Source organism: Pleurodeles waltl, chromosome 1_2 (assembly GCF_031143425.1).
Source record: "Pleurodeles waltl isolate 20211129_DDA chromosome 1_2, aPleWal1.hap1.20221129, whole genome shotgun sequence".
Lineage (NCBI taxonomy): Eukaryota > Metazoa > Chordata > Amphibia > Caudata > Salamandridae > Pleurodeles > Pleurodeles waltl.
The window spans coordinates 1,137,645,042-1,137,666,368 of record NC_090437.1 but is presented as its reverse complement, the minus strand read 5'-3'; positions in this window follow the sequence as shown (position 1 = coordinate 1,137,666,368).

Genomic DNA, 21,327 nt, shown 5'->3' with positions numbered 1-21,327 from the left:
AAGGAAATCTGCACAGCTGTCATCCAGTTGACACAACAACTACAACTGCAATCCAGTCAACGTGTGCACGAATGCAACATAGAACCCCTCAGGGCAGACCTGGCTGCCTACCATCGTGATGTGGCTGCCATTCTCAAAAACCAGCAGGCCCTCCTTGCTGCAGTACTGCCCTTCATAACTCCACAGGGAGCAGCCCCCGGGATGTCTGCCTCCATGTCTTCTAACACTGAGGTGTGTGTTGCCCCTTCACAACCACCACCACCAAGAACACATCAGGCAACACACACATCAGAAGAAGAAGACATGGAACAGATAACATTCACACGGAAGAGTACCCGGAAGCACTAGTCCCTGCACCATGGCCTACTTTGACCAAGGTCCTACGTTTTGTCAAATGCCAGTCTCACTACAACTACACTCAATGACTGTTCGGCAATCCACTGTATGACTTGTCCCCATTGCCAGTGAATGTCTCTCTCCTACTATTTGCCAATTCCTGTCCCTCTGCACTGTCTGTGACATCACCCCAGCATGTCAGGAGCATCATCCACACCCCTTCTGTAGGATCACCATGTAAGAATGCACCAGAACGGACTCAGCAAACATGGTGAATGGACATTTTGCACTACACCACCTATAAATAAATAGCACTTGCACACCTATTGTGTCTCTGTGTAATTTCACACTTCAACTGTGCAGTACCTAACTCCAAAGTGGCTGTGTGGCAACCATGTAGATTCTCTATACTAGTGTCCTGATTTCATGTATACTGAAACATCTGTGCAGTGGCCAGGATTGCATCATAGCCTTACCATACTGAGGAAAATAACTGATGAAGGGACTAACCACACACAATCATGCTGTGTTGGACAGAATGATGCACCATCTATCGCTATTCTAGACAACTAATGGTGGCTGAGAAATGTAGGCACCATGCAATACTTAAATAAGAATTAATGCTGCATAATATAGGGAATCATGAACAAATTACACTGCATCAATCACCCTTACAGAGTATACTTCCATGAAGGAAAGTCATGCTGAATCAGTACACACATGATGTAGGTCAGCAATGAAAGCAACAATACAAGAGTGTGAACAACTCCTCATCTACAAAGATCTCCCTGAACTTCACACTGCTGTCCGACCTATCAATTTACCCACAATAACAAGTCTGGAAGCACTCTTTGTGAAGTAGGATACATACCAAAACAAAACCTTGGTGATCAATGCACACTACCAATGGTGGGTCTCCCAAATGGTGGATACTTAACAAGTTATCACACGGGTAGCTGGGATGTTAAACCTCAATTTCCTGGGGATGGCGAGCATAGGACACAAATGTCATACTAAAACATTCTGCTACACTGATGTCAAGGCCATGATAAAGTAGCACCTAATGCATCATGTAAAGGGTTAACTATATATTTATTTCAATCGAGTAATACAAGAGGCAACTAAGGGAAAGGAAAACCTACACTAATCTAACCTGACTACTACTAACCCACAACTGTCCCTAACTAACCTAAGCTAAACTTACTCTACACATGTAACGAAACGATCTAAACATCAACCCCCCACCCACCATTATGAGACAGGACACATGCAGGACAACACTTACTAACCTACACACATACTATACTATCCTAAACAAACATATTTTTTTTGTAATTTTTTATTTTTAATTTTTATTTTTTTATTTTTATTTTTATTTTTTTTAAACAGGAATCCCAACATTGCCCCCACCCACCCACCCACACAAAAAAATAAGATAGAAAGAATAAGGACCCCCCACCCTCTTCCCTAACACTAACTAAGCTAATTACCTATACTTATCCTAATACTAATCCCCAAAACCCAACTAACAGTAGAAAATAGGAAAGAGGTGAGAGGGGAGGGGTAAAAGTTCTAGAGGGCAAAAGTGCTACAGGTTCGCCCTCCGTAGTGTGCGCCTGATGGAGCGCACCCTCTTTTTTAATGTAGCTCATGTCCTCCCTCAGGTTGTCCACCTTCTTGACCAAGTTGTCCATTTTTCGGGTCAATGCCAGGAAGGCAGCTGGGTCCACAGGAGGGTCTGTGCTGGTTTGTGTGCCGGCGGAGGTTGATGTTGTGGCAGGAGTTGGTTGGCCACGGGACAGTCCTGCTACCACAATACGGCTGGGTCCAGGTCTGGAGGAAGATGCAGGGTCCATTGCTGCAGACGTTGCTGGGGCCACTTGGGTAGACCTGGTGGATGTGGTGTTGGTGGTTGTTGGTGGCAATGTAGGGGGAGCCTGTGGTGTGGCCCACCACGCCCCGGAGGCCCGATCAGAATGGTACTTGCGGGCCATCCTCCGGTACCCCCACTGCACCTGCAGGATGTGCCTGTATCTCATGGCACGCCGCTCAAAATGGTGGCGATCAGCGGCACTTATGTTTGCAGCTGTGAAGAGAAAAGGCAAATATTTACCTTTGGAATTGGATTGGGTGGATAGCACAATGGGTTATTTGTACATTACTAGAAATGTATTGGTTGCAGCAATTGTCACAACATAGTTCACGGAAAGGCTCAGAGGAAGTACATGTGAAGCATGCATACATAAGGGCATATCACACCTAGCATATCCATGTCTCTACATGATGGATGACATCACCCTAAACTACTCATCCAAATCATACCTAAGGCATCTGACATCATGGCTGCACCTCTTCCGCATACTGACTTCACTACATATGTCACTCTATGTGATAACAATCACACTCCTCACTCAATGCCATTTGTAATTAGTTGTGTGCTAAGATTGAACCCATGGGCCATAACCAAATGTCTACACTAGGGGCCAGATGTAGGAAGATGGAAAATTGCGACTACCAATTTGCAATGCAGAACGGTGTCTCTGACACCGTCTGTGAGTCGCTAAGACCCACCTCATTAACATCAATGAGGTGGGTTCCAAGTTGCGCCACCTTAGCGACTATGGGCACTCACGGGGATGGAGGCCTGCTGGGAACAGCAGACCTCCATGGCCGTGACTGCTTTTAAATAAAGCAGGTTATTTTTCCCCAAGTGTAGGCCGTTTACCTGAAAGGAAAATGAGCTGCACTTAGAAATAAATTGCAACAACTTCAATCTTGGATTATTTCAGGGCAGTTAGTGGTCCCTTGGACCACTGGCTGTTTTGTACAGGATTATTTAGGTCAACTCACAAAGGTGAAGGGTTCCTATGGGGACCCCTTCCAGTTAGCAAGTGGGTTACCATCCACTTCAAGTGGATGATAACTGCGACTCACTTTGCAACCACGTACTCGGTTGCAAATGGAATTGCATACCACTGTGAGTTGCAAATAGGACGGGAAAACCCCTTCCTATTTTGGATTTGGAAAAGCATTTTGCAAATATGTTCATAATCACCAAATACATTTCGTAATAGGAAACAGACGTTTGCAACTCACAAACAGAAATTTATGACATTTGCAACTTGTAAACAGTTTGCTACATCTGGCCCTAGGTACTAACTCAAGTCACAAAAGGTGTCAAGTACGTGTAACATACTGGTTGCTACAGTCCTAGGTACCCTGTTTCACATTAACATGCCAGTCTTTGAGGGTGGTGTGGGAAGAACAACCAACAATCCCATGTTACAATGCACACCCAGGAGTGTATAGAAATTCAACAAGTATGTGCCTTCACACACAACACCTATGAATGGCTAGCAACACGTTGGAGTCAGCCAAACATTGTCACATCCAAGGTCCACACATGTCAAAATGATATGACTTAGGCCAACATGACATACTATCAGTGAGGCCTGTTTTACAACACACACAGAGGAGCTAGAACACCCATTCTCATGATTCGACAGAACACCTAGGCCATTGCACTCAAGTCACACACACTTCTAGTTCACCTTGTGGAAGTACATGCCCCCGGAAGATCCAACCTACAGTGTACACAGTGCATCCTCAACTAGGAAGAAGCACTTGTCATCAAACTCATTTGCCTAAGCTATATGGGAGACTGTCAGTCTGATATGCAGACTCAGTTCATGCCAAGTCCACCACCAAGTCTTACATTGACCAGTGTATTCCAAATGACTCATCCCATTCCCCATTGCTGCCCAACTGGAATGACCTACAGCCCCTAAATCTGAGAGATGGCTAGGTATTTCTTTACAGAAACAGAAGTCCTATTTGATATCACACTAAAACAACAATGCCAATGAACGGCCAGCGCATCAAATCATGAATTCTCTTGAACACACAGTAGTCCATCATGCATCATTACCAAACAATGAAAATAGCACTCAGGCAACACTCACTGTAGGTATCGGGGTCCTCAAAATGTGCCACCTCTCCCACGGTGTACGGGGCTGGTCCACCTGTAAAGCATGAAAGGAAGAATATACTCAGACTGGGTGAACTGACAAATAATTTCAGTTACAATGACACTGTGTGAATATGACATGGTAATGATACACTTTTCCACATGCTCATACTGCATGGATGACTTTGTATTCAACATTAACATTGGATGAGTCTCCTGCTACAGTTACACACCCTACTACACACATGCAGTGGCCAGGACAGTCAGGTGTCGTCCAAGTTAACCCTCCATTAGTATGCCCCAACAATAATGTTATCCATACATCTCAGCATGTGCATCCCAGAGAGACATCCAAAAACTGGTTCCATGAGGACTGCATGACCACTCACAATCAAACAGGCTAGGTGGACATGTTCAACACACAGCAACCACACACACATGTGACATATCTGTGGACAACATATCTAACTTCATGTGACGTGAAGGCAACACACATGTATAGCATCATCATGGGTTTCTAATTTTCTGTCTAGCCATGGCGTCTACATATGTAGGTATGTTGTTTCTACATGACTTACTCACTGGCCAATATGACCTGTAGAGTACAAATAGAGCCGTTAACGTGTTGCTTGTCTGACACAAATGCAACACTACATTACATACAGCTACAGGCATCTGTTATGTGTAGAAAAAATGAGCCATCTGACTGCTAGCATTGGTCTTCATACACATTGTGCAACAAATACACATTAGGGCACATATGTATACCTTTGTAGCGCAGCATTTGCATCATTTTGTCACGCAGAGATGGGGCAAACTTGCAAAATACAGATATATGTTGTAAGTTGCTGCTGTTTTTGCGTGAAAATGTGGTGCAAAAATGGGGATATAAATGTATAAACATGGGCCTAGGTTTCCCTAGCATTACACACAGTCAGCTACTTATCTAGCAGATTGGGTAACAATCATCACATGTTCCCACACAGATTTCTATTATTCACATGTAATTGATTTGTACTCACCAACATGGCCACCAATCCTGATTCCCAGGTGGTCCAGCAGGTCCTGTTCCCTGGTTATCAGATCTGCCCAGCGGTGCTTCAATTGATGGACATTGCGCATGCTCCCGTAGACACGGACCAGGTGATGGCGCACCTTCCCCCACCGGATTTTCCTTGCCTCCGTGTGATACCCCTGTATCACACGGCCCCCAGCCTCCAGCATCAGTAGGAGGAAATGGCAAACTAGCCATATGAATCCCCCCAATTCATCCTCACCCATCCTGGACAGGCGAGGCCTACCTGACATATTGACAGCAAGAAAAATTGACAAATGAAATAAGAAAGTAAAAGTGGGAAATGGGGAAAGGTAGAGGTGTGAAGGAAAAAGAAAAAGGAGAAAAATAGCCCAACTAACACCAAAAACTATGCTACCCACAACAGACTCCCACAGACAATACAAACAAAAACAGGAATAGACAAAACTAGACTAAACAGACAATGTTATGCAACAAGAATAGATTCACAAAAAGTCAAAATACAAGGTACACAGGACACAAAAGCAGTAAAACACAGGACAACACCTTTCACACAACCACACAGTCTAGATAAATCTGAGACTGCAAAGTGAAATTGAAAGTTAACTCCCAGTACAGATTTTGTAAACAGGATATCCTATTACATCACTTCCTGCAGAAAATGGCCGCCGTTTTTATTTTCCCGTTATGCGTCATATTTTCACGCAAACACAATTGTGCGTCATATTTTTTTGACGCATAACATTGCACATGATGCTGAGTCAAAAAATATGATATGAATATTAATAATTTTTTAATGTACATGAGATGTCCAACATATTGTCCATGTTGCGTCAAATTTACCACGCATACATCATGGGCGTCATATTTTTTCCACGTACAGGAGTGCACATGATGCTGAGTCAAAAAAATATGATATGAATATTAATATTTTTTTAATGTACATGAGATGTCCAACATATTGTCCATGTTGCGTCAAATTTACCACGCATACATCATGGGCGTCATATTTATTCCACGTACAGGAGTGCACATGATGCTGAGTCAAAAAATATGATATGAATATTAATAATTTTTTAATGTACATGAGATGTCCAACATATTGTCCATGTTGCGTCAAATTTACCACGCATACATCATGGGCTTCATATTTTTTCCACGTACAGGAGTGCACATGATGCTGAGTCAAAAAAATATATGATGTAAATTATATTTTGATGGCTAAATATGCGAAACTTTTGGATACATTTATATTTGACTCTGCATTCTGTGCACTCATGTACGTGAACAAATTATGACGCCCATGCTGTATGCGTAGAATTTTGCGCAATTTTTTTTATTATGTCTTCATGTTTTTAACTTGGGGAAGGTGATTTGTCATGGTCAAACGGTGCTATGTGATACACATTTGTGGTTGGATATGACACATGTCCGTTGTTGTATGTATAGAAGGCATTCAGACTGTAATATTTAGGAAACGTTACATAATGTATTAACCATATTTGGTCACATATTTTGGGTAATTGCTGATGGCTAATTTGAAATGATGGATGGGATACCATGATGTATTCCTTCTCCAAATTGGTCCACAATTATGATGGTGATGCTTTTATCTATAGTCCTAACAGGGAGTGCAATAGTCACTTACAGTTTTTATGGGGCTAACCATGTCCCATTATGAATTTGTGTTTCTGATTTGTGTTTGACTTTTGACATGTAGCCCACACATGTGCCTTATGCATGTGTTTAGTTCACAAGTACAAGATTCTTGTATGTTTGGGGGGCGGTAGAGGTGGACTTAGGCCCCCAGCACCCTAGGATTTGCCCATCCAGAATAGCTACTGTATCCATGGCTTTTATTTATTATATTATGGCAAACCTGCAGCAGCAGGCTAATGTAAGGCCATATAGTATGAATGACTGTTGACCATTCATTCATCTCATTAGCCCATTTGACGTTTGCAGTATTGATGATTTGGAGCAAACTTGCATACCATTTTCCAATGACTATGTTTGCAAGACTCTCAGCATTCCTCATGTGCTGATGAACATTATTTAGTTGTTGTCTGTGTCCCTTTCTGCATTACCTGGTTTAGTGGCATGTTACATTCTTCCTGCTAGGTTCAAACTGGGACACAACTGTGATGGTCTACTTTCAAATATTAGGTTGATTGTATGACATATGTGTACATGTGTGTGGGAATGTGGATCCACTATCACCTGTCTGGGTGTATGTTGTCACTGTGACTTCAAGGTCTCCTCCTGAGTTAGTGGCAGCTAATGTTGTTCCAATTGGGTATTGCTCATATCACACACTTGAGAGAAGCCATTGATGACATGGTCACGTACACATGGATGGTCCCACCCTGTCTCTGAACACGTGTGATGAGACTTTCAAATGATCTACATTTTTGGGCTGGGTGAGAGACTGTCTCAGGTGTTTGGATCAGGCATGTGTAATTGCCACATTTGTACTCCTGTTGGCCTCTGTGCATGGTAATGTATCATGTCACATCCTACCCTCTGTGCATACATTTGTGATGTTTATTTTTGTTTTGATGATTGTTATAGCATTCTTGCTCAATGAGACGACATTCTTCTTCAGCAATTTCAAACTAAAGGTGGTCAGAAATGCATAGGCCAAAGCATGATGTGGTGTTTGTTATCTGTGTTTATTTACAATTGTGGAATACAAGTTATTATGATACATTAAGAAAAAAAATTATTGACAAGCTGTTGGCGCCTACGCACTCCTGCTGCCGTGCTAGGTTGTTCCCCCTCCTGTTGCAGGACAGCATCCTCCTCTTCGTCATCCTCAGGCATGTCTGGGTCCAGTTCAAGGAGGGGAATGTTCCTTTTTACACATATATTGTGCAATATGGCACAAGTGAGTATGATCTTACAGACCATCTCTGGGGAATAGAGTAGGCTACCGCCAGTGATGTCAAGGCAGCGGAACCTTGACTTTAGGATCCCAAAGGTCCGCTCCACAATGCTGCGTGTCCTCTTGTGTGCGTCATTGTATGCCCGCTCTGCAGCAGTAGTGGGGTTCCCAAATGGTGTCATTATCCAAGGCTGGATGCCATACCCCTGATCAGCTGAAAGAAAAACACAGAATGGGATCAATTAGATGTAGGAGGCACTGTTGTACAGATCTTTGATGGCAGTAGTTGTCTTGTGTTGTCTGTGACTCTTTTGTGTACTAATGTGACAACCTATGGTTGTTGGTGAAAACTTTTGCATTGAGTTTTTTTCCTTGGCTGAGCAAGTGTTTGTTGGCTAACCGTTTGTCAGCAGGATGTATTTGTTTTTCCAGTACAGTGTGCCCTCCCTAGCATTGTGACTTGTGATACAGGTGTCCGTGTGTCCTCACTGGGGGTGAGATGATAGTTCCATGCAGAGTTGAAACATGAAAGTGTGGTTGAAACGTTCATGTGAAAGTACCCAGGCCATCCCATACCTTAAAACTTATGCAATGTATTAGTGTACAGGTTATTGTGAGACTTCCAATTTGCAAGGTGACATTTAGGCAACCACAGTCATTAATGTCTTCACATTAAGCTGTAGAGTAAATTCCAATGTGTGACAGGTTCAATGGTGACTTCTCAAACATGGCTAGTGATGTGAGTACCTCAGTGTGTTCCTGGTTAGGTGTTGCTATTGTGGTGTATGTGTTGTTTGTCCTAGAGCTTTTCTGTGCAGTGTGTATATCAGTTTGGTTTTTGTCCTTACCAACGAGTAGTCCATTTCCATAACGTCCATCCTGGAAGTGTTGGTTGATGGTGGTGTGACGGAAGATGAATGCGTCATGTACACTCCCAGGATATTTAGCCACAATGTTGCTGATCAGTCCTTGGTGATCGACTATGGCCTGCACGTTGATTGAATGTGTGTGCTTCCTGTTGCGGTAGAGGTGTTCAGTCGCAGCAGGTGGCACAAGGCGTACGTGTGTGCAGTCGATTGCACCAAGGACGTGCGGGAAGCCACTGATGGCATAGAACCCCTGTTTAGTTTCCTGCTGCTTCTGCAGTGTGTTAGGGAAGCAGATGTGGCGGGGTGTCAGGCGAATGATGGCATCCAGTACTTTAGGCAGGATTGCGGAGAATGATGGTTGTGATATTCCACCAACCAGGGCACCAGTTGTCTGAAACGAGCCACTTGCCAGCAGGTGAAGTACGGCAAGCAGCTTTGTTTCTGTTGGGATAGTGCGGGGAGTCACTAAAGTGGGGGCCAACTGCTGTTCAATATTTCTCAGCAGCTGCTGAATGGCCTGCCAGTTCAACCGGTACCTCTGGATGATGTCCCGTTCCCTGAGGCCATGCAGGGTTGTTCTTGGGCGGAATATCCTCTCCTGCCTTCTGCGCTGTCTTTGGGGTCCCTGCTGTTGTTGTTGTAGCTGCTGTTGTTGCTGCAGGGCTCTGCGTCTACGTGCACGCTGAAGAAAAATCACCTCCATGTCTCCCTGTTGCTGCTCTGCTGCTCTGCTGCTCTGCTGCTCTGTTGTTTGTTCTGTGTGTTCTGATTAAGTTCAGGTGTGTTTGCCCCATTTTAACGCCTGCCCTGACCCTGGCGTTAAAATTTTACGCTATTCGTGCTTTGCGTCATTTTTTAGCTCCGCCTACCGCCCGGGAGTCATTTTTGCCCGGAAGCATAAATACGACGCACCGCTGTGTGCGTGGTGTTTTGGACGGGAACGCCTACCCTGCATGTCATTAACGCAGGGCGGGGTGGCGCTTCCAGAAACTAACGCACATAGCGCCATTTTCCTTTTGCGCCGGCTCGGGCGTCAAGGTTTAAATATGGGGCAACGTTTGCGCTGAATGTGCGTCAAAAATTTTGACGCACATTCGGGGCAAACGGAATATAAATATGCCCCTCTGTTTAGAAGACCTAACTTGGTCCCTGTATCTGGGCCACACTCCACTGTGATCATTATGAACGTGTGACTTTGTCCTGGTTCGGCAAGGCAAGATAACCACAGTTGGTGCTCTGTCCTTTTGCACTCTTTTCACTTACATCTTTGAAATTGCATTTCTCCAGTTCTACTGATTGGATGTTTACTGTTTTGGTACCAAATAATTCATTAAGTTTTACTCTAGTTTTTCAGGTTTGGTGTGGGATTTTTCTTGTGTTGTGTTCTCAATTTATCACTGTTTGAAATGCATAAACTTTTTACACATTGCTTCTAGGGTAAGCCTGAATTCTTTTGTGCCAAGCTACCCAAGGAGGACACATAGGTTCATTTGGGGTTTGCTTGTGTTCCCAGCTGACAAGAATTGTGGTTGCTGCTTTGGTAGGGTTTCACTCCCCTCAACCTTCTACTCTACATTACTCTGCTGGAGGAAGGCGTTCCATGGGTGAAGCATGAGTGTTCTCACACATACACCTATAGATTGAATGATGTGAACATTTGAAGTTTATCTATGCTGCTGGTTAGGCTAGCTTCGAAATGCTGCCAGATCGCTAATGCAGATTAAAACAGAATTAATTGCAATGCGTGCAATGATTATACAAAATTGCTTAGCATTAGAGATCCTTCTTGTAAAGGAAGGTGGTATTTGAAAGGTTTTGAATGTTAGAGAGTGTTGTTGCTTTATTCACAATAACAATAGGTTTATTAATGTTTCTAACCATATCATAACTAGCATTTCTCGTGAAGTGCAAGCATTAGAAGAGAATGGCTGCAAGAAGGAGTAGGGTACTAGGTTAATGAGATTGGAAAGAACTTTAGTAAGGTTGATGACTTGTTTGTTAGTTTGAGAGGGTGTATGTTTAAAACTATAAGAACCAATGTAATTATTGGGTTAATTGGTTCTGTTCTTGTTCAAATTCTCTGAACTGATATCTCTAAATTGTGGGTATAAAGAGAAAATGATATTGGATAACAGTAAATGGGACAAGACTGAGTAGAAAAGATGTCACAATTTGGGTGTATAAATAACTGAAGCTGTCGGAGGAATCAATTTGCAAGAAACAGAATATAGGTGGTCATTACAACCCTGGCGGACGGTGTTAAAGCTGCAGAAATACCGCAAACAGGCCGGCGGACAAAAAAAGGGAATCATGACCCTGGCGGAAACCGCCAACAAAGACAGCCACTTTAACACTCCGACCGCCACGGCGGTACAGACAAGCACCGCGGCGGTTACCACCAACAGAGAGGCGGGAGACAATGTACCGCCCACACTATTACAACCCGCCAATCCGCCACCTTTTCCGGGGCGGATGCACCGCGGATAAAAACACGGCGGAAACAGCTTTTGCTATGGGAAAACGCTCACCTCAACACATCCTACGAGGAAGGAGGACACCATGGAGCCCGAATTACAAATCCTACCTGCCCTTGTTTTTCTGCTCCTTTATGATCAACAGCTACATAGGCGCAGAAGATACCGGTGAGTACTGCACCTACGACACGGGGGAGAGGGGAGGCAAAAGTTAGGGGGACACCCACCAAACACCCCCACCCCCACCCTCACATATCACAACATGCACACCAATGCAGTCACAAAAATCACAAGAACAACCCACAATCCCGCCGGAAGAATGAAAACACAATGGGAAAATAGGGCAAACCTTGTAATGTGCCAATATACATGTCATATAAAAATATACAGATATACCTATCTCAAAATCACTCTTATTTACACATATAATCCGAGAAGTAGTGCAGATATGTACACAACAATGTCCGTGCACCAACAGTCCAAAAAAGCATGGGTGAGGCCCACAATAGATACCTGACCAAAATCGGAGAGAACACTGCCGGGGCATCAGATAGAAACACTACAGGCACCTCAGGGGGAAGGGAAGGGGGGACACCTCAGCCAGATGAATGCGAAGCCAGATCCACGACGGGGCTCCATGCCCATTGATGTATCCTGGTGAGTGCAAAGCCACAGTCTCTCAAGTCACTACAGTGGGTGGTTTGCCCACTGTGCCATCCTGGGGAGTACAAAGCAACAGTCTCTCAAGTCACTACAGTGGGTGGTTTGCCCACTGTGCCATCCTGGGGAGTGCAAAGCCACAGTCTCTCAAGTCACTACAGTGGGTGGTTTGCCCACTGTGCCATCCTGGGGAGTGCAAAGCCACAGTCTCTCAAGTCACTACAGTGGGTGGTTTGCCCACTGTGCCATCCTGGGGAGTGCAAAGCCACACTGGTTCTGGAGGGGGACTGGTGCCCAGACTGGATGAGTCTCCATGTGAAAGTACCTGTCCTGTCACTGTCCCAGCTGCACATGGGATAAGGATGCCTGATGTGGCGGTCCATTCATTCCTAGACGGTGCATGCCCTGTTCAGCGGTGCTTTGCCATGGTGGTCTTTGCCCTGATCAGCTGTGCTTTGCCATGGCGGTCTTTGCCCTGTTCAGCGGTGCTTTGCCATGGTGGTCTTTGCCCTGTTCAGCGGTGCTTTGCCATGGCGGTCTTTGCCCTGTTCAGCGGTGCTTTGCCATGGCAGTCTTTGCCCTGTTCAGCGGTGCTTTGCCATGGCGTTTCAGGACTGTTCAGCGGTGCTTTGCCATGGCGGTCTTTGCCCTGTTCAGCGGTGCTTTGCCATGGCGGTTCTGATACGGACATTGGTGTGTGGCATGATGTTCCATCATTGACCAGCGGGGCAGTGGCATCCTGGCCCCTCATGGGCTGTGACTCTGGCGGTGGTCTCCTGACCAGTGACGATACTTGGGCCCTCCTGGCCTGTGACTCTGGCGGTGGTCTCCTGACCAGTGACGATACTTGGGCTCTCCTGGCCTGTGACTCTGGCGGTGGTCTCCTGACCAGTGACGATACTTGGGCTCTCCTGGCCTGTGACTCTGGCGGTGGTCTCCTGACCAGTGACGATACTTGGGCCCTCCTGGCCTGTGACTCTAGCGGTGATCTCTGGACCAGTGACGACGGTGCTGGCGGTTGTGTCTGGACCGCCGGATATGATGGCGCACTTCTCCGCCGTGACACTCACAACAGGCTGGGCAGACTTCCTCTGGATCTTCCCCACCTTTGTTGGAGTTACAGCTGACTCACCAATCGCCTTCGATCCCATGTCACTTGTTGTCCCACCAGGAGTCTTAACACGGTCCCGTCGTCCACTCTCCATTTTCAGAGCCTTTACAGGGGGTGGGCTGCCACTGCCTTGGCTCCGGGTCCTACTGCCTGCCCTGGTGGCCGGTGCACTCCAAAAACCTGGAACACGCACCACTGGTACTGGAGGCTTTTTGGCTGAGGCGCTACGACGGGACTGATGAATTGGAGGGGGGGGCAAAAAGGTCAATTTAACAGAGGGACAGTTTCTGACGAACACTGGGATGGGTAGCTGGAAGGGGTCTGGGAGTTGAGGAAGAGGAGGTGGTTGTAGGAGGTGTCACTTTAGCTGTTTTGGGTGCAGGTGCAGGTACTGGAGGCTGTCGTGAGGTGGATGGTTGTTGGGTGAGTGATTGGCGGCGTTTGGGTACTTTGGGAGGGGGCGTCACAGACACATTGGGAGAGGACACAGGGGACGTGTAAATGGCAGTGGAGGTGGTGAGTGTAGGTGAGCGGCTTGTGGTGCTGGGTGTCCTGGTGCGAGTCCTAGTGCCTGTAGATGTGGTGCATGCAGGTGTGTGTGTAGACGAGACTGGGAGGGAGGAGAGAGAAGAGGAGGAGGGGGACACAGTGGAGACAGTGGATGTTGCTGTGTCTGTAAGTGGGTGAGGCTTGCGTGAGTGCCTGTGGTGTGTGTGGTGCCTATGTTTGCTTGAGCTAATTGTGTGTGTTGACTTGTCTGCAGGTGTGCTTGGGAAGGGCTGGGGTACAGGAGATTGGGTCTGGGTGGAGGAAGTTGGAGGGGGGAGGCTAGACACAGGGACAATGGCTGGCATCAGTGCTGAGGCCAGAGATTGCAGGGTTCGCTGAAGGACAGCCTGACCAGAAAGAATGCCCTCCAGGAATGCATTACCATGTTGCAACTCCCTCTCTACACCCTGGATGGCATTCACAATGGTAGAGTGAGTGACCTGAGGAGGTCAATGGCCTCCTCACTGAGGGCAGCAGGGGTGACAGGGGCAGGGCCTGAGGTGCCTGGGGCGAAGGTGATGCCCACCCTCCTGGATGAGCGGGCACGGGGCGAAGGCTGAGGGGCTGCTGGGAGGGCGGTGCTGGTAGGGGGGGTGGCGGCTGTACCTGTAGAAGTGGGGCGCACAGGTGGTGCCGCCACCACAGGGGAGCTCCCTTCGGTGGATGAGTCCGTGTCGCTGGTTGGAGATCCGGTGGCCGACGTGGAGCTCCCCTCGCCCTCCGTCCCACTGGTGCATTCAGAGTCTGTGGTGTGGCCCTCCATGGCCATGTGGGATGCAGCTCCCTCGTGCTCCGGTGCCACTGTACCTCCGCCTGATGATGCTGATGTACAAAAGGACAGGGAGAGCAGGAAAAGGGGGGGAGACAAACAAAGAGAGTTTTAGTGCATGGCATGCCGCTACCGTTGGCGGACAAGACAGACGCAGCAGCCCCCTGCATTACACCGTTCTCCTGACCTCTGCACATGCAATTTCTGGGACATGGCCTACATGGCAATGGTGGGAATCTGCGCACATGGATGCCACAGGGGCAACTATACCTCAACTTGGCACTCTGCTGAGGTGGGGTTGAGTGCCACATGGCCTACATAACGGAGGGGCCTTGCCTACCTAACTCGCCCTGGCCTAGGGACACCCACAGACCACCTCCCCCACCCAGACTCCTCCACTGCACGCTAACTCCGCTGAATGAGGTTGTACTCACCCCCTTGTGTCTTCTGTGATGTCTTCAAGCGCCCATCCAACTCCGGGTAGGCCACCGCCAGGATCCGGAACATCAGGGGGGTCATGGTGCGACGGGCACCCCTCCCACATTGGGAGGCCATCCCCAGCTGAACCTCCGCCGTCTTCTTGCTGCAGCGGCGGATGTCCTCCCATCTCTTATTGCAGTGGGTGCCCCGTCTCTGGTAGGCCCCCAGGGTCGGGACCTCCTTGGCGATGGCACGCCAAATGTCCCTCTTCTGGTGGGCGCTGACCTACATGACATGCACAAGGAAAGAGGAACAGTCATTACCAACTGCACCGTCAATGTGAGTGGCCCCCTCCCTACTCTGGCCATGTGGCCCATTCATTCCCATGCATAGTGTTCTATGTACTCTGCCCTCTTCCCTCTTCCACCCATCCCTCTCCACCCAGGCCTAGCCCATACAACGTGCTCCCTGTGTACTAACCTGTTGGTCTGGAGGACCGTAGAGTAGCGTGTACTGGGGGAGGACCCCATCCACAAGTTTCTCCAACTCCTGTGCAGTGAAGGCAGGGGCCCTTTCCCCAGACGCAGCAGCCATTGTCGCTTCCAGACCGAGGTCACAGCAGCACTAGCAGTGTAGGTCCTCTCCTGTCGAAGGTCAGGTATCTTGTGAGTGAACAGATAGAAAATGGCGGTGACGTCAGCGGCGGTGACGTCTGCGGCGGTGACGTCCGCAGCGGTGCGCATCATCATCGCCGGCGCACCTGTTCATTGGCTCCTGGGACCCATAGGGTCCAATGTTAACCAATGCAGCATTGCGCCGCGGTCTACGACCGCCTACCGCGACGGTGTGCAACGCCACTGCAGTTACCCCACAATCCCATTGTCCCAGTTGTGAGGTAAGGCAGCCGCCATTTCAGGGGCCCACATGCCTTCATTTACTACTGCGTCACGCATAGCTAGGCCTATACTCAACACACATACAGGAAGGCTTTTTTGTCTGGTGTAGTCTTGTGTGTAACTGTGGGTACATACCTGGAGGAATATTGACAGGTTCTTCGCTGTTGTCCTTCTTAGGCACCGTCAGCTGGGACATATGAGAAGATGGCGGAATCCTCCGGTGTACCGACCGCTGGTGGACCTGTTGACAATGGAAGAAAGACATATCATCGTCACCTACCGGTTTGACCGTGCCACAATCCAGGAACTATGTACCCAGTTGGAGCCAGACCTGATGTCACCAATCCGCCATCCGATTGGAATCCCCCCTGACGTGCAGGTGCTGTCAGTGCTCCATTTCCTTGCAAGTGGGTCATTTCAGACAACAGTGGCCATGGCATCAGGGATGTCCCAGCCTATGTTTTCCAACGTGCTGTCCAGAGTGTTGTCTGCCCTGCTGAAACACGTAAGGAGATACATCATTTTCCCTGAGGTTGAGGATTTGCCTACAGTGAAAGGTGACTTCTATGCCCTTGGACATATCCCCAACGTCATAGGTGCCATTGATGGGACCCATGTAGCTCTGGTCCCCCCCGCAGGAGTGAACAGGTGTACAGAAACCGAAAGAGTTATCATTCGATGAATGTCCAGATGGTCTGTTTGGCAGACCAGTACATCTCGCAGGTAAATGCAATGTTCCCTGGCTCTGTGCATGACACCTACATCCTGCGGAATAGCAGCATCCCTGATATGATGGTTCAACTCCAGAGGCACCGGGTATGGCTATTGGGGGACTCTGGTTACCCCAACCTTTCTTGGCTATTGACCCCAGTGAGGAATCCCAGGACCAGGGCAGAGGAACGGTACAATGATGCCCATGGGCGGACTAGGAGGGTAATCGAACGCACCTTCGGCCTTCTTAAGGCCAGGTTCAGGTGCCTCCATATGACAGGTGGATCACTATACTACTCACCGAAGAAGGTGTGCGACATCATCTTCGCCTGCTCCATGCTCCATAATTTGGCATTGTGACGCCAGGTGCCTTTTCTGCAGGAGGATGATCCAGATGATGGTGTTGTGGCAGCTGTGGAGCCTGTGGATCCAGTGGACAGTGATGAGGATGAAGCTGAGGATGAAGGAAACGACAACAGGGAGTCAGTCATACAGCAATATTTCCAGTGACACACAGGTGAGAACATTTTCAGGTTTAACATTACATTAACTTTCACACGTCTACCTCTATCCTGTACCTACATTTCACTCACTATTTGTTAATTGAGTTGTACCCTTCCATTTCAGTTTCTTAAGTGTGGTAACCCACGTGTCAACTGCTTGCATCCATCAAGGGCTTGTGATGTGTGACATTGGTATGTTAGCCTTACAATGGGTAACCCATTATGACACTGTAATTGATAATACAAAGTTCCAAATCATAGACTGACTCAAGTTTTTTTGGCTTTCAAGGGTGTTTATTTAAGTGCTAAAAAAATCAAGGAAGGTTGTAAAATGGTGATGGGTGATGGTGGAGGAATTTTCATGGCAGAGTCCAGTCTATTCGTCTCACAGGTGCACTGCCCATCTGGGCATTGGAAGTGGAGCTGGGGCAGTTCCTATCTGGACAGGGTGACAAAGTGGGACAGTGGGGGGACAATCAGGGTGGTCTTATTTCCTGGCGGGGGTCTTGCCATCTTGCTCTGTCCTGTTCCTGGATCTCAGAGACCGCTTGCGTGGTGGTTGTCTGTCTGCAGGGGATGGGGCGCTGGTGTGTTGGTCCTGTGGCGGGGCGTCCTGTCCACTAGCGCCGGCGGAGGTGGTGGGCAGTTCGTCGTCCTGGCTAGTGTCAGGGGCCCCTTGGAGTGCCACGGTGTCCCTCAAGGTCTTTTGAATGTCCGTCAGCACCCCTACGATGGTGCCCAGGGTGGAGCTGATGGTCCTGAGCTCCTCCCTGAACCCCAAATACAGTTCGTCCTGCAGACACAGGGTCTCCTGCAACTTGTCCAGGACCGTGGCCATCGTCTCCTGGGAGTGGTGGTATGCTCCCATGATGGAGGATAGGGCCTCGTGGAGAGTTGGTTCCCTTGGCCTGTCCTCCCTCTGTCGCACAGCAGCCCTCCCAGTTCCCCGGTGTTCCTGTGCCTCCGTCCCCTGGTCCGTGTGCCCACTACCACTGCCCCCAGGTCCCTGTTGTTGTTGGGGTGGTGGGTTACCCTGGGTGCCCTGTAGTGGTGGACACACCGCTGATTGACCTGTCCTGGGTAGGGAGGTTTGGGCCCGCTGGGTGGGTGCTGTGCTGGTGTTACCAGAGGGTGGCAGCTCGGTGTTGGGCTGTGGCTGGGCAAGGGGAACCGACTGTCCTGAGGCCCACGATGGTCCGGGCTGGTCATCAGGATCCAGTGGGGCAGAGCTTCTGTCGTCACTGTGGCCCTCTTCTGGGGGTGGAGTGGTGTTGTCTGGACCCTCTGGTGTGGTGACGTTCCTTCTGGTTCCTGCAGGGGTATAGGCACATGATTATTGCATCTGTGTGTGTAATGGTGTGCAATGGTTGGGTGTGCGTGATCCCCAGTGCAGGCATTCCTGTGTGGGGGCTTTTGTGGTGATGGTTGGGGGGGTGTTCTGGGTATGTGCAGTGGGCATGCTTTAGTGAGGGGTGCCCATGCTTAGTTGTGTCATGCAGGGCTTGGTTTTGGGATGGGTGCTTGGTGTCATGGGTAGATTGGTGAGTATTTGGGGTGATAGGGGAGGGTGTGAGGGTGGGGGTGTGTGATAGCATGCAGGTAGAGTGGGGGATGTGATGGTTAAGATTTGACTTACCAGTGTCCCATACTCCATCAACTCCTCTGAGGCCCTCAGGATGCAAGATGGTCAGGACTTGCTCCTCCCATGTTGTTAGTTGTGGGGGAGGAGGTGGGGGTCCGCCGCCAGTCCGCTGCACCGCGATGTTGTGCCTGGAGACCGTTGAACGCACATTCCCCCGTAGGTCATTCCACCTCTTCCTGATGTCCTCCCTATTTCTTGGGTGCTGTCCAACTGCATTGACCCTGTCCACTATTCTGCGCCATAGCTCCATCTTCCTGGCTATTGATGTGTGCTGTACCTGTGAGCCAAATAGCTGTGGCTCTACCCGTAGGATTTCCTCCATCATGACCCTGAGCTCCTCCTTGGAGAAGCGGGGGGGTCTTTGGCGTGACATGGGGTGTTATGTGTGATGTGTTGGGTGGTGTATGTGTTGATGAGTGTGGATGAGTGTAGTGGTATGTGGTGTTTTGTGCGTGGATGTTGTGTGGGTGATGGTGTTGTGTGCCTCTGTGTGTTGGGGTTGTCAATAGCTGTGCTGTCTCTGTGGCCTTCTCTCAGAATTTCTGGTTGTAGGGGTTTGTGGGTGATGTGGGTGTGTGTTTTATATAGTATTGGGTGTGTGGGAGTGGTGTGTGTATGTGTATCAGGTGTGTGTATTTCGAATTGTCCAATGTGGCGGTGTTTTGGAGATGTGTGTGTATTTTGAGCGCGGCAATGTGTACCGCCAATGGAATACCGCGGTTGAAAGACCGCCGCGTGGATTCGTGTGTCGTAATTGCATGGGCGTGTTTCTGTTGGTGTGGAGGTGGAGGATTTGTTACCGCCAGTTTATCGCTGACCTTTGGTGTGGCGGTGTTGTGTGGGTGTCTGAATTTCGGCGGATTCCTTGATGTGTGTCATAATAGCTGTGGCGGTCTACCGCGGTCGCGGCGGTGTATTGGCAGTCTTCTGCACGGCGGTAAGCGCCTTATACCGCCAATGTTGTAATGACCACCATAATGTATAGTGGGCTGCAACTAATTATGGATATTAGTGAATATAGAATCATCAGAGGAGGGTGGTTCTTTGAGTTTCTGAACATTTTTTAACATGCACAAAGTGGATTTACTCTTGATTTTACATGTGTACAATGACATAATGTTATCGCATTTGAAACAATTTTACTACGGCTTACCTAAATGTGTTTTGTGTTCTTTTCTGGCGTATTCGTACTACACCAGAGTTAGGCCTCAACAACATCTTGTTCAAAGTGTACGTCTCCCTCTGCAAATTTACTGTTTGTTATTCATACAGCTCACAGTCAAGCAATGTTATGTTTGTTTATTTCCATTAATACTCTTGTGTTTTTCAAAGAAAACTTTGCAACATAGGTTCAGTTCAGTAATGTTGCATTTTCCAAGACCCTTCCGCAAGCCTAGTGTCTTGTATTAATTCAGAATAGCTTGCTGTTGCTTTTTATCTAGTTTGTTTTTCCATCTTTGGAAGGCTTCAGCCCCCTCTGGCAGAATCAATATTCATGTAGTGGAAGAGTGATTAGATAATAAGGCAATATGATATTTAATGAAAACAAGCTCTGATTTGCTCATATCCAGGGATCTGCGGATGTGAAAATTAGGCTGCCAATGCACCCGGTGACTGATCATCCCTCATGTGACATGAAGTTCCAAGATGAAGAGTAAGATCCCCCTGGGGAGAGCGGGGTTACAGAGAGAGAGGTAAAGGAGAGGAAGAGAAAATGTGGTCTGGTGTTTTCTTCTCTCTGCATCAGCACTCTCTCTGGACAAGGATGTGGTTTCACTTGTATTTTGCTATAGTTCTTCTTGGGGAACTGTTAGACCTTCGATTCTGACTATGAGGGGGTTAATACAAAAACATTCCATAAATAGCAATCTTCACTATAAAACTATCCTCCCTGATGGTCACCCAACCTCCCCTTGAGCCTTCCAGTTCCTGGCTAATTTCTGAGGGATTGGAGCTTCTTTAGATGTTGCCTGAGACGTGCATTTTTCAATCTTCTACTGTCCTTATTCACCCTTGTTCAGCTTCTGTTCAAAACAAACACAGAACATGAATACAACTTTTACCAATCTAGCTCCATCCTAACAGTGTTATTAGAAGCACACTGGTCTTTCTCTAAGCTCTCATTCTTTTCTTTTAACAGTGCTTAGAAATAATCAAGCGATGTGTCTCAAAAGTCCCATGGAGGAAAAGGAGATCCGCTTGCTCACATAATACAAGTAGTTTTTATTTGCCCTAAACCACTTTTTCTGTTGTGTGTCACTTTTATGCACTAACCTTTGTTTTGTCTGATTCTTATTAACTGTCCATAACCTAAGGCCTGATTACAAGTTTGGCAGTTGCATTGTCGTTCCGCTGCGGCGGCGTTCTCATGAAGACCACGGAGCCGGCGCTCTTCTGCCCAAAGTATGACAATGTTTCTGTTGTGCTGGTAGTCTCACAGTAGTGGTCTTCTGAAGTAGGTATTATTTCACAGTGCAAATACATAAGGTTGTATGTACAC